The 13,075-nt window shown below is 43.0% G+C and overlaps 1 protein-coding gene across 5 annotated transcripts in view; it reads left to right on the top strand.

The window, feature by feature from the left end:
* Nucleotides 1-13,075, top strand: part of igsf5a (immunoglobulin superfamily, member 5a) — a 36,466-nt gene that overhangs the window by 3,237 nt on the left and 20,154 nt on the right. The gene's annotated exons all lie outside the window — the stretch shown is intronic.

The following is a 13,075-nucleotide window of genomic DNA, read 5'->3' as shown; positions in this document are numbered from 1 at the left end:
AAAATGGTGCATGTCAGGTAATAGTCAAATACTGTATGGAAAATTATATTGACCATCAATTATTATTTCTATTCAGCATTTCAAAATAACAGTTTTGAAATAAGTACAAAATCACACAAAAATAATCAATGGAAATCCAATTTATCATCCCATGGAGGTCTGGATTTGGAGTCACACTCAAAATTAAAGTGGAAAACCACACTACAGGCTGATCCAACTTTGATGTAATGTCCTTAAAACAAGTCAAAATGAGGCTCAGTAGTGGGTGTGGCCTCCACGTGCCTGTATGACCTCCCTACAACGCCTGGGCATGCTCCTGATGAGGTGGCGGATGGTCTCCTGAGGGATCTCCTCCCAGACCTGGACTAAAGCATCCGCCAACTCCTGGACAGTCTGTGGTGCAACGTGGTGTTGGTGGATGGAGCGAGACATGATGTCCCAGATGTGCTCAATTGGATTCAGGTCTGGGGAACGGGCGGGCCAGTCCATAGCATCAATGCCTTCCTCTTGCAGGAACTGCTGACACACTCCAGCCACATGAGGTCTAGCATTGTCTTGCATTAGGAGGAACCCAGGGCCAACCGCACCAGCATATGGTCTCACAAGGGGTCTGAGGATCTCATCTCGGTACCTAATGGCAGTCAGGCTACATCTGGTGAGCACATGGAGGGCTGTGCGGCCCCCCAAAGAAATGCCACCCCACACCATGACTGACCCACTGCCAAACCGGTCATGCTGGAGGATGTTGCAGGCAGCAGAATGTTCTCCACGGCGTCTCCAGACTCTGTCACGTCTGTCACATGTGCTCAGTGTGAACCTGCTTTCATCTGTGAAGAGCACAGGGCGCCAGTGGCGAATTTGCCAATCTTGGTGTTCTCTGGCAAATGCCAAACGTCCTGCACGGTGTTGGGCTGTAAGCACAACCCCCACCTGTGGACATCGGGCCCTCATACCACCCTCATGGAGTCTGTTTCTGACCGTTTGAGCAGACACATGCACATTTGTGGCCTGCTGGAGGTCATTTTGCAGGGCTCTGGCAGTGCTCCTCCTGCTCCTCCTTGCACAAAGGCGGAGGTAGCGGTCCTGCTGCTGGGTTGTTGCCCTCCTACGGCCTCCTCCACGTCTCCTGATGTACTGGCCTGTCTCCTGGTAGCGCCTCCATGCTCTGTACACTACACTGACAGACACAGCAAACCTTCTTGCCACAGCTCGCATTGATGTGCCATCCTGGATGAGCTGCACTACCTGAGCCACTTGTGTGGGTTGTAGACTCCATCTCATGCTACCACTAGAGTGAAAGCACCGCTAGCATTCAAAAGTGACCAAAACATCAGCCAGGAAGCATAGGAACTGAGAAGTGGTCTGTGGTCACCACCTGCAGAACCACTCCTTTATTGGGGGTGTCTTGCTAATTGCCTATAATTTCCACCTGTTGTCTATTCCATTTGCACAACAGCATGTGAAATGTATTGTCAATCAGTGTTGCTTCCTAAGTGGACAGTTTGATTTCACAGAAGTGTGATTGACTTGGAGTTACATTGTGTTGTTTAAGTGTTCCCTTTATTTTTTTTGAGCAGTATATATATGTATGAAAATAAATACCTTATTCACATAAGCATTCAGACACTTTTCTATGAGACTCAGTGCATCCTGTTTCCATTGATCACCCTTGAGATGTTTCTACAACTTGATTGGAATCCATCTGTGGTAAATTCAATTGATTGGCAATGATTTGGAAAGACACACACCTGTCTATATAAGGTTCTCAGTTGACAGTGATGTCAGAGAAAAAACCAAGCTATGAGGTCGAAGGAATTGTCTGTAGACCACCGAGACAGGATTGTGTCGAGGCACAGATCTGGGGAAGGGTACCAAAACGTTTCTGCAGCACTTATGGTCCCCAAGAACACAGTGGTCTCCATCATTCTTAAATGGAAGAAGTTTTGAACCACCAATCTGAGCAATCGAGGGAGAAGGGCCTTGGTCAGGGAGGTGACCAAGAACTTGATGGTCACTCTGACAGAGCTCCAGAGTTTATTTTGTTTAGATGGGAGAACGTTCCAGAAGGACAGCCATCTCTGCAAATGGCTGCAAATCAGGCCTTTATGGTAGAGTGGCCAGACGGAAGCCACTCCTCAGTAAAAGGCACATGACAGCCTGCTTGGAGTTTGCCAAAAGGCACCTAAAGGTCTCCGACCACGAGAAACAAGATTCTCTGGTCTGATGAAACCAAGATTGAACTGTTTGACCTGAATGCCGAGTGTCACTTCTGGAGGAAACCAAGCACCATTCCTACGGTGAAGCATGGTGGTGGCTGCATCATACTGTAGGGATGTTTTTCAGCAGCAGGGACTGGGAGACTAGTCAGGATCGAGGGAAATATGAACGGATCAAAGTACAGAGAGAGATCCTTGATGAAAACCTGCTCCAGAGCACTCTGGACCTCAGACTGGGGCGAAAGTTCACAACACTAAGCACACAGCCAAGACAACGCAGGAGTGGCTTCGGGACAAGTCTCTGAATGTCCTTGAGTGGCCCAGCCAGAGCCCGAACTTGAACCTGATCGAACATGTCTGGAGAGACCTGAAAATAGCTTTGCAGCGACGCTCCCCTTCCAACCTGACAGAGCTTGAGAGGAACTGCAGAGAAGAATGGGAGTAACTCCCCAAATACAGGTGTGACAAGCTTGTAGCATCATACTCAAGAAGACTCAAGGCTGTAATCGCTGCCAAAGGTGCTTCAACAAAGTACTGAGTAAAGGGTCTGAATACTTACAGTATGTAAATGTGATATTTCAATTTTTCTGTCATTATGTAGATTGATGAGGTAAAAAAACAATTTAATAAATTTTAGAAAAAGGCTGTAACGTAACAAAATGTGGAAAAAGTAAAGGGGTCTGAATACTTTCCGAAGGCACTGTACCTTAATAGAAAAATAAAAAATATATAGTAAAAGTGAGTCACCCAGTAAAAAGTACTTGAGTAAAAGTTGGCACCATTTATTAAAAACATTTTTTTTTTTACGCATAGCCAACATTTAGACATAATTTACAAACGAAGCATGTGTGTTTAATGAGTCCGTCAGATCAGAGGTAGTATGGATGACCAAGGACTTTCTGTTGATAAGTGCGTAAATTGGACCATTTTCCTGTGCTGCTAAGCATTAAAAATGTGACGAATACTTTTGGGTGTCAGGGAAAATGTATGGAGTAAAATGTACATTCTTTTCTTTAGTAATGTAGTGAAGTAAAAGTAAAAGTAGTCAAAAATATAAATAGTAAAGTGAAGTACAGATACCTCAAAAAACCACTTAAGTAGTACTTTAAAGTATTTTTTACTTAAGTACTTTACTATAATAACAAGAGAGTCGCACGGTCCATATCAATAACCTCCCAGTATAAAAAAAAAAACACCAACGTTTAGGCCTCACTGTGCCTTCTTCAGGGTAATGTCATGAATGCTTGAACCAGGTTATGTAGACAAACAGTGGAATTAGTGCAACCAATGACAGTAGTGAGGGGTGTGTCGTAATTTCTAGGTTGATCAGAATTAATTGAGCTAAACTGTTAAAAGACTACAGCGCACAGCATATTGAATATATTATGCCATTGTTATCATTAGCATAACATTAGCATCAACATACAATATTGATTCATTTCATTTCACCTATAAATATTTCCAATTTCATTAAAACATGTTGTTACATGTAGTCTTTTGGTTCAACCATAATGCATAATAAGCATCATAAACAGGGGGAACATATTGGGTGTACTCTGATAAGCTGTAGAAAGAATACATTAATTTACAAGACCTGTTTACAGGAAATATAATTGGTCATAAGATGGGCCTGAGATCAAAGTCAATATTCAGAACACTAGGGGTCAGTGTGTTTAAAATGGGATATCCAGTAGGCCTCCCTCTGTAATAGTAGGATCTCCATGTTACCTCCTCTCCTTGGTAGAGAAACATGCTCAATGCCTGTGTATTTGAGGGAGGAGATGGGATGGTTAGCTTCAACAAAGTGAGCTGCTATTGGATAGTTAGTGTTCTTACTATGCGTTGTTTTAATTGTCTTTTTGTTTGTCCTACGTAGGCTTTCCCACATGTACAGGTGATGAGATAGATTACTCCCTTTGTCTTGCATGAGATGATACCCATAATAGGGATTTTTCAACCTGTATGTGGGAGTCTGGAGAAGGATGTTTTTGTAGTGCTATTGCACTGTGCGCATGAGGCACATTTGTAGTTCCCATTTGGAATGGGTGTCAAGAGTGTCTTAGTGGGCTCAGGGGGCAGGTCAGATCTCATCAAGCTATCCTTAATATTTGCGATCACGCTTATAGACCACCAGTGGGGGCTCCTGTGCAATGTTTTTGTCTGATATGCCAGTGCTTTTTCAGGATTGCTTTCATTTTCTCCCGAACACTTGGTGTACTTACTGCAAAACACTGTTGCGTTGTTTTTCGTGTTTGGTTTAGTTTTTTGCAATTCCTCTCTTGGTTTTTGAGATATTTTCATCATTGCAGCATTAAGAGTTTTGTCCTTGTAGCCTCTCATTTTCAATGTATCTGTCATTTTCTTAGCATTGCTGTCAAAATCTGACTGGTGGCCACAGATTCGTTTAACCCTGCATAACTGGCTATATGGTAAACCATTATGGAGGGAAGGGGATGCATATGATTCAGACATAGCAGGGTATTGCGGTCTGTGGGTTTTGTGTATAAGTCTGTTTGTAATGCATCATTCTCTTTGATGATTCATAAGTCCAGGTAATTTATTTTTCTCTCATCAGTCTGAATGGTTCGTTTGAGCTATTCAGAACTCTCATTTAACAGAGTTAGGAATGAATTGAGTTCCTGTTAACTTCAACTCCCTAGCCAACATGGGAACTGAACCAAACTCAAACGATGCCCACTGGAGTCTTTTTGAATACAGCCAACAACAACGAGACAACATCTTATTAACAGAGTCTTTATTTGATCAGCCAGAAGGCACCTGGGAAAATCTTTTTAAAGAATTCCAAGACTGTTCATCTAACAAAACTAGAACACACATTGTCACTTTAAGTGAGTATGTTCGAAATGGAGCTATCCCACACGATTACGTTGGCAAAAAGAGCCTTTACTTGGCCAACGCACTGAAGAGTTTTTTGAACGACGGTGTGATATACTTAACAAATGTTCACTGGACCTGATGACTGTTCATTGAACAACTCAAAAAGGATATTACAGAGATCGAAACTTCCGTTGACAATTCACATCAAGCTCTACGAGACAAGCTTCATGATCCAATCAAACTGGATGATCTCATTAAGAGTAACGTTGACGTTCAGACCAAGATTATGACCGAACTGAGGGAGAGGAAAATGAACGAGTTTAAACGCGATTTGGAAGAAAAGAACAACGGACTAATATACCCCTGGTGAGATCCTGAGCACAAGAAACCACAAAACAGGAAGAGACAAGCCGTTGACAGACGCAGAGTCCCTCTGTCAGACCATCTATCCACATATAGCGCTACCTCTGGCTCCTCTACGATGGTGAGCGTTTTTCCTACAACAGAGGGCGGGGACACTGGGGACAATGTCGAGGACAACACCCCCAGTACGTAAGTCGGGGGAAGAGGAAATCCACTACCACCCTGCGATACCTACCAATTGAGATCCAGGACGGGCCCCCAGTTCAACAGGCGCTAAATGTCTTCAGCTTACCACTTTAGTGTTCTCAATAAGGGGTTATCATTTGCACCTACTACATACATTGATGACTTTGACATCCAGATAGATCTATTCAACTTTACGTAATCTGAGATTGTGTGAGTTCTTTGATAAGAGTGAAACTTACAAAACCCCACTTGAAATGTCATCCTCAATGAGATATACACATAGGTCTACCATGTTAATCAATAGGCTTACCTGCCCTACCGTGAGTCAAGCAGGAGATGGAGCCTTCTGAGGTACCTGAGAACTCTGAGAGAATCACATTTAGAGCAAAAGGTTCATTCGTACCTCCCCCCAAACGCAATGCATCCATAGAAACCTTCTGCAGGATTGTTGAAAATTATGTATGTGACCTACTGAAAGACAAACAGAAACACAAATCCTATGATAACCTGAGTAGAGACGAGAGAATGGCTCTTAAGTACTTACAATCAGATCCTTAGATTATCATGAATAAATGTGACAAAGGAGGAGGAATTTGTATACAAAACAAATGTGAAAATGTGAATGAATGTCGTCGACAACTATCTAAAGGTGACTTCTATCACAAACTGAATCAAGACCCTACCTTAGAATTCCAGCATAATTTCACATCCACAGTGGAAAGCTATTTGGAATCAGGACAAATCACAAAAAAATTATGTGAATTTCTATGTGTGAAATTTCCTAAGATACCAACTTTTTATACAGTCGCTAAATTACAAAAACAAGTTTCTCCTCCCCCAGGTAGACCCATTGTAGCAGCAATTGACTCTGTGACGTCCAACATTTCTACATTTTTGGACCACCACATTAAACCGATGGTTGAGAATCTCCCATCTTATGTCAAAGACACTAGTCATATGATCTGACCTCCCTCCATCTTCTGCCAGCTTGCTACCTATGGCCCGGCTAGCTGTCTGAATCTCACTTGGACATTTATGATCACTCGGCTAAGCATGTCTCTCCTTACTGTCAATATGCCTTGTCCATTGCTCTTCTGGTTAGTGTTTATTGGCTTATTTCACTGTAGAGCCTCTCGCCCAGCTCATTATACCTTATCCAACTTTTCAGCTCCACCAGCCACACATCTTCTGGTTTCAAAGATGTTTCTAGAGACAATATCTCTCTCATCATCACTCAATGCCTAGGTTTACCTCCACTGTATTCACATCCTACCATACCTTTGTCTGTACATTATACCTTGAAGCTATTTTATCGCCCCCAGAAACCTGCTCCTTTTACTCTTTATTCCGGACGTCATAAACGACCAATTCTCATAGCTTTTAGCAGTACCCTTATCATACTCCTCCTCTGTTCCTCTGGTGATGTAGAGGTGAATCCAGGCCCTGCGTGCCTAGCTCCACTCTTATTCCCCAGGCGCTCTCTTTTGATGACTTCTGTAACCGTAATAGCCTTGGTTTCATGCATGTTAACATTAGAAGCCTCCTCCCTAAGTTTGTTTTATTCACTGCTTTAGCACACTCTGCCAACCCGGATGTCCTAGCCATGTCTGAATCCTGGCTTAGGAAGTCCACCAAAAACTCTGAAATCTTCATCCCTAACTACAACATTTTCAGACAAGATAGAACGGCCAAAGGGGGCGGTGTTGCAATCTACTGCAGAGATAGCCTGCAGAGTTCTGTCCTACTATCCAGGTCTGTACCCAAACAATTTGAACTTCTACTTTTAAAAATCCATCTCTCTAAAAACAAGTCTCTCACCGTTGCCGGCTGCTATAGACCACTCTCTGACCCCAGCTGTGCTCTGGACACCATATGTGAACTGATTGCCCCCCATCTATCTTCAGAGCTCGTGCTGCTAGGTCACCTAAACTGGGACATGTTTTCCACCGGGCTATCCCTACCGCGGTCAACAGCACTGCACCCCCCACTGCTACTCGCCCAAGACTTCCCCATTTCTCCTTCTCTCAAATCCAGTCAGTTGATGTTCTGAAAGAGCTGCAAAATCTGGACCCCTACAAATCAGCCGGGCTAGACAATCTGGACCCTTTCTTTCTAAAATTATCTGTCGAAATTGTTGCAACCCCTATTACTAGCCTGTTCAACCTCTCTTTCTTGTTGTCTGAGATTCTAAAAGATTGGAAAGCAGCTGCTGTCATCCCCCTCTTCAAAGGAGGGGACACTCTTGACCCAAACTGCTACAGACCTATATCTATCCTACCCTGCCTTTCTAAGGTCTTCGAAAGCCAAGTCAACAAACAGATTACCGACCATTTCGAATTCCACCGCACCTTCTCCACTCTGCAATCTGGTTTTAGAGCTGGTCATGGGTGCACCTCAGCCACACTGTCCTAAACGATATCGTAACCGCCATCGATAAGAAACAATACTGTGCTGCCGTATTCATTGACCTGGCCAAGGCTTTTGACTCTGTCAATCACCACATCCTCATCGGCAGACTCAATAGCCTTGGTTTCTCAAATGATTGCCTCGCCTGGTTCACCAACTACTTCTCTGATAGAGTTCAATGTGTCAAATCGGATGGCCTGTTGTCCGGGCCTCTGGTAGTCTCTATGTGGGTGCCACAGGGTTCAATTCTTGGGCCAACTCTTTTCTCTGTATACATCAATGATGTCGCTCTTGCTGCTGGTGAGTCTCTGATCCACCTCTACGCAGATGACACCATTCTGTATACTTCTGGCCCTTCTTTGGACACTGTGTTAACAACCCTCCAGACGAGCTTCAATGCCATACAACTCTCCTTCTGTGGCCTCCAACTGCTCTTAAATACAAGTAAAACTAAATGCATGCTCTTCAACCGATCGCTGCCTGAACCTGCCCGCCCGTCCAGCATCACTACTCTGGACGGTTCTGACTTAGAATATGTGGACAACTACAAATACCTAGGTGTCTGGTTAGACTGTATGCTCTCCTTCCACATCAAACCTCTCCAATCCAAAGTTAAATCTAGAATTGGCTTCCTATTTTGCAACAAAGCATCCTTCACTCATGCTGCCAAACATACCCTCGTAAAACTGACCATCCTACCGATCCTCGACTTCGGCGATGTCATTTACAAAATAGCCTCCAATACCCTACTCAATAAACTGGATGCAGTCTATCACAGTGCCATCCGTTTTGTCACCAAAGCCCCATATACTACCCACCACTGCGACCTGTATGCTCTCGTTGGCTGGCCCTCGCTTCATACTCGTCGCCAAACCCACTGGCTCCAGGTCATCTACAAGACCACTGGTCACCATAGCAGCACCCACCTGTAGCACGCGGTCCAGCAGGTATATCTCTCTGCCACCTCCAAAGCCAATTCCTCCTTTGGCCGTCTCTCCTTCCAGTTCTCTGCTGCCAATGACTGGAACGAACTACAAAAATCTCTGAAACTGGAAACACATATCTCCCTCACTAGCTTTAAGCACCAGCTGTCAGAGCAGCTCACAGATCACTGCACCTGTACATAGCCCATCTATAATCTAGCCCATACAACTACCTCTTCCCCTACTGTATTCATTATTTATTTTGCTCCTTTGCACCCAATTATTTCTATTTCTACTTTGCACTTTCTTCCACTGCAAATCTACCATTCCAGTGTTTTACTTGCTATATTGTATTTACTTTGCCACCATGGCCATTTTTGCCTTTACCTCCCTTATCTCACCTCATTTGCTCACATTGTATATAGACTTATTTTTCTACTGTATTATATGTTTATTTTACTCCATGTTTAACTCTGTGTTGTTGTATGTGTCGAACTGCTTTGCTTTATCTTGGCCAGGTCGCAATCGTAAATGAGAACTTTTTCTCAACTTACCTACCTGGTTAAATAAAGGTGAAATAAAAATCTCATTGATAGAGGGCTTAGGAAGGATACCAGAGGGCACCCTGCTGGCCAGTTTTGATGTGGAGAGCTTGTACACTAACATCCCACACACTGGAGCCTTGCAGGCACTGCAGAGACTCTACCCTTGCTCCATCCAATAACTGCATCTTGCAACTCGCTGAACTGGTATTATCTATAAGCATGGTCACAATATTGGGGATAACTTGGTGAGATCTGACCTGCCCCCTGAGCTCACTCAGACACTCTTGACACCCATTCCAAATAGAAACTACAAATGTAGCTCATAGGCACAGCGCAATAGCACTACAAAAACATCCTTCTTCAGACTCCCACATAGATGTTGAAAAATTCCTGTTAGGGGTATCATCTCATGCAAGACAAAGGGAGTAATCTATCTCATCGCCTGTACATGTGGGAAAGCCTACGTAGGACAAACAAAAAGACAATTAAAACAATGCATAGCTGAACACCGCAGCTCTATCAGGTGTAAGAACACTAACTATCCAATAGCAGCTCACTTTGTTGAAGCTAACCATCCCATCTCCTCCCTCAAATACACAGGCATTGAGCATGTTGCTCTACCAAGGAGAGGAGGTAACATGGAGATCCTACTATTACAGAGGGAGGCCTACTGGATATCCTATTTTAAACACACTGACCCCTAGTGTTCTGAATATTGACTTTGATCTCAGGCCCATCTTATGACCAATTGTATTTTCTGTGAACAGGTCTTGTAAATGAATGTGTTCTTTCTACAGCTTATCAGAGTACACCCAATATGTTCCCCCTGTTTATGATGCTTATTATGCATTATGGTTGAACCAAAAGACTACATGTAACAACATTTTATGAAATTGGAAATATTTAAATATAAACTCAGCAAAAAAAGAAACGTCCCTTTTTCAGGACCCTGTCTTTCAAAGATAGTTTGTAAAAATCCAAATAACTTCACACATCTTCATTGTAAAGGGTTTAACCATTGTTTCTCATGCTTGTTCAATGAACCATGAATACTTAATGAACATGCACCTGTGGATCGGTCGTTAGTGTCTTAACAGTTTACAGACAGTAGGCAATTAAGGTCACAGTTATGAAAACTTAGGACACTAAAGAGGCCTTTCTAATGACTCTGAAAAACACCAAAGAAAGATGCCCAGGGTCCCTGCTCATCTGTGTGAATGTGCCTTAGGCATACTGCAAGGAGGCATGAGGACTGCAGATGTGGCCAGGGCAATAATTTGCAATGTATGTACTGTGAGATGCCTAAGACAGCGCTACAGGGAGACAGGACGGACAGCTGATCGTCCTCACAGTGGCAGACCACGTGTAACAACACCTGCACAGGATCGGTACATTCAAACATCACACCTGAGGGACAGGTACAGGATGGCAACAACAATTGCCCGAGTTACACCAGGAATGCACAATCCCTCCATCAGTGCTCAGACTGTCCACAATAGGCTGAGAGAGGCTGGACTGAGGGCTTGTAGGCCTGTTGTAAGGCAGATCCTCACCAGACATCACCGGCAACGTCGTCGCCTATGGGCAGAAACCCACCGTTGCTGGACCAGACAGGACTGGCAAAAAGTGCTCTTTACTGACGAGTCGTGGTTTTGTCTCACCAGGGCTGATGGTCGGATTCGTGTTTATCGTCGAAAGAATGATCTTTACACCGAGGCCTGTACTCTGGAGTGGGATCGATTTGGAGGTTTAGGGTCCGTCTGGGTCGGTGTGTCACAGCGTCATCGGACTGATCTTGTTGTCATTGCAGGCAATCTCAACGCTGTGCGTTATAGGGAAGACATTCTCCTCCATCATGTGGTACCTTTTCTGCAGGCTCATCCTGACATGACCCTCCAGCATGACAATGCCACCAGCCATACTGCTAGTTCTGTATGGCTGGTGGCATACAGGGACCTGTTGGATCGGAGGGTGAGGGGTAGAGCCATTCCCCCCTGAAATGTCCGGGAACTTGCAGATGCCTTGATGAAAGAGTGGGCTAACATCTCACAGCAAGAACTGGCAAATCTGGTGCAGTCCATGAGGAGGAGATGCACTGCAGTACTTAATGCAGCTGGTTGCATTGATTTTGACCCCCACCCCCTTTGTTCAGGGACACATTATTCAATTTCTGTTAGTCACATGTCTGTGGAACTTGTTCAGTTTATGTCTCAGTTGTTCAGTCTTGTTATGTTCATACAAATATTTACACATGTTAAGTTTGCTGAAAATAAACACAGTTGACAGTGAGAGGACGTTTCTTTTTTTGCTGAGTTTATATAGTTTGGACGCACCCACTCATTCAATGGTGTTTCTTTATTTTACTATTTTGTACATTGTAGAATTATAGTGAAGACATCAAAACTATGAAATAACACATATGGAATCATGTAGTAACCAAAAAAGTTTCAATAAATCAAAATATATTTTATATTCTTCAAAGTAGACACAAGTAGCCTCATCAATTTTTTGTCATTTAGCAGATGCTCTTATCGAGAGCGACTTACAGTAGTGAGTGCATACATTTTCATTCGCACTGGTCCCCCGTGGGAGTCGAACCCACAACCCTGTCATTACCAGCAGTTGTGGAAAAAGTACCCAATAGTCATACTTGAGTAAAAGTAAAGATACCTTAATAGAAAATGACTCAAGTAAAAGTGTAAGTCACTTTGCTGAAAGCCTATCCATGTCTCATTGGAGCTCCATGGGGCCTTCTTAGATGCATTTTTTTTAAAGTGACGTAGTCTGTATGAAAAGAGCTATATAAAATACATCTATTATTATGTAATGAATGAGCACCTCAGAGTGTAAACAGGCCCAACATTCCAAACACCTGAGACTGTTTTAGGAACTTGTTCTATCGACAGAATAATGAGTCAAGAGGGTTCTCGAGGTTTACTGTTCTAAAGGTGTGGCACTTGCAGCAAAGACAAGAATGCAGGTACTAAGGCCCCAGGCCACCACACTGACAAGGTTTTTAAAATGTAGTTTATTTATAATTCGTTCAAGGACATCTGGGTGTGCACATTTACAAACACCAACATAGATACAGTCCCAACAGTTCGTTCTGGATTGCCCTGTGTTGTTTTGAGTCTGTTTGGGTGTTGGCTTCAGAAACAGAGGTTTCTGTTTACCACAGAGAGAGTTTGATTATATTTGTTCTCCTCTACCTTTCCTGGCCTTTCCTGTTGTCTCTGCTTTTGAATTTGCATTTAGAGAACTGAATTTGAAAACTGAATCTGAATACATCTGAGAAGTTGAATATATGAAACTTTGATCAACTTGAAATTATAGTTTTTAAACTTCATACACAGACAATGAATGCAATATCTACCATATTGAAACTGAATATGTAAATATTGAATTTGAATATACAATTCAATTTAAATTGAATTTGAAAACTGATTGCAATATTCATCCAATTTAGCTTCAAATCATGAAATGCAATTTCAATTTATGAATTCAATGATTACATTTCTGTATTACAAATTCAAAAATATTAAATTCAAATTCAACATTCGAAGTGACTATGCATAGGTAACAGCAGTCTTATGGCTTG

Source organism: Salmo salar, chromosome ssa13 (genome assembly GCF_905237065.1).
Source record: "Salmo salar chromosome ssa13, Ssal_v3.1, whole genome shotgun sequence".
NCBI classification, from domain to species: Eukaryota; Metazoa; Chordata; class Actinopteri; order Salmoniformes; family Salmonidae; genus Salmo; species Salmo salar.
This window is presented reverse-complemented; position numbering and strand designations above follow the sequence as displayed.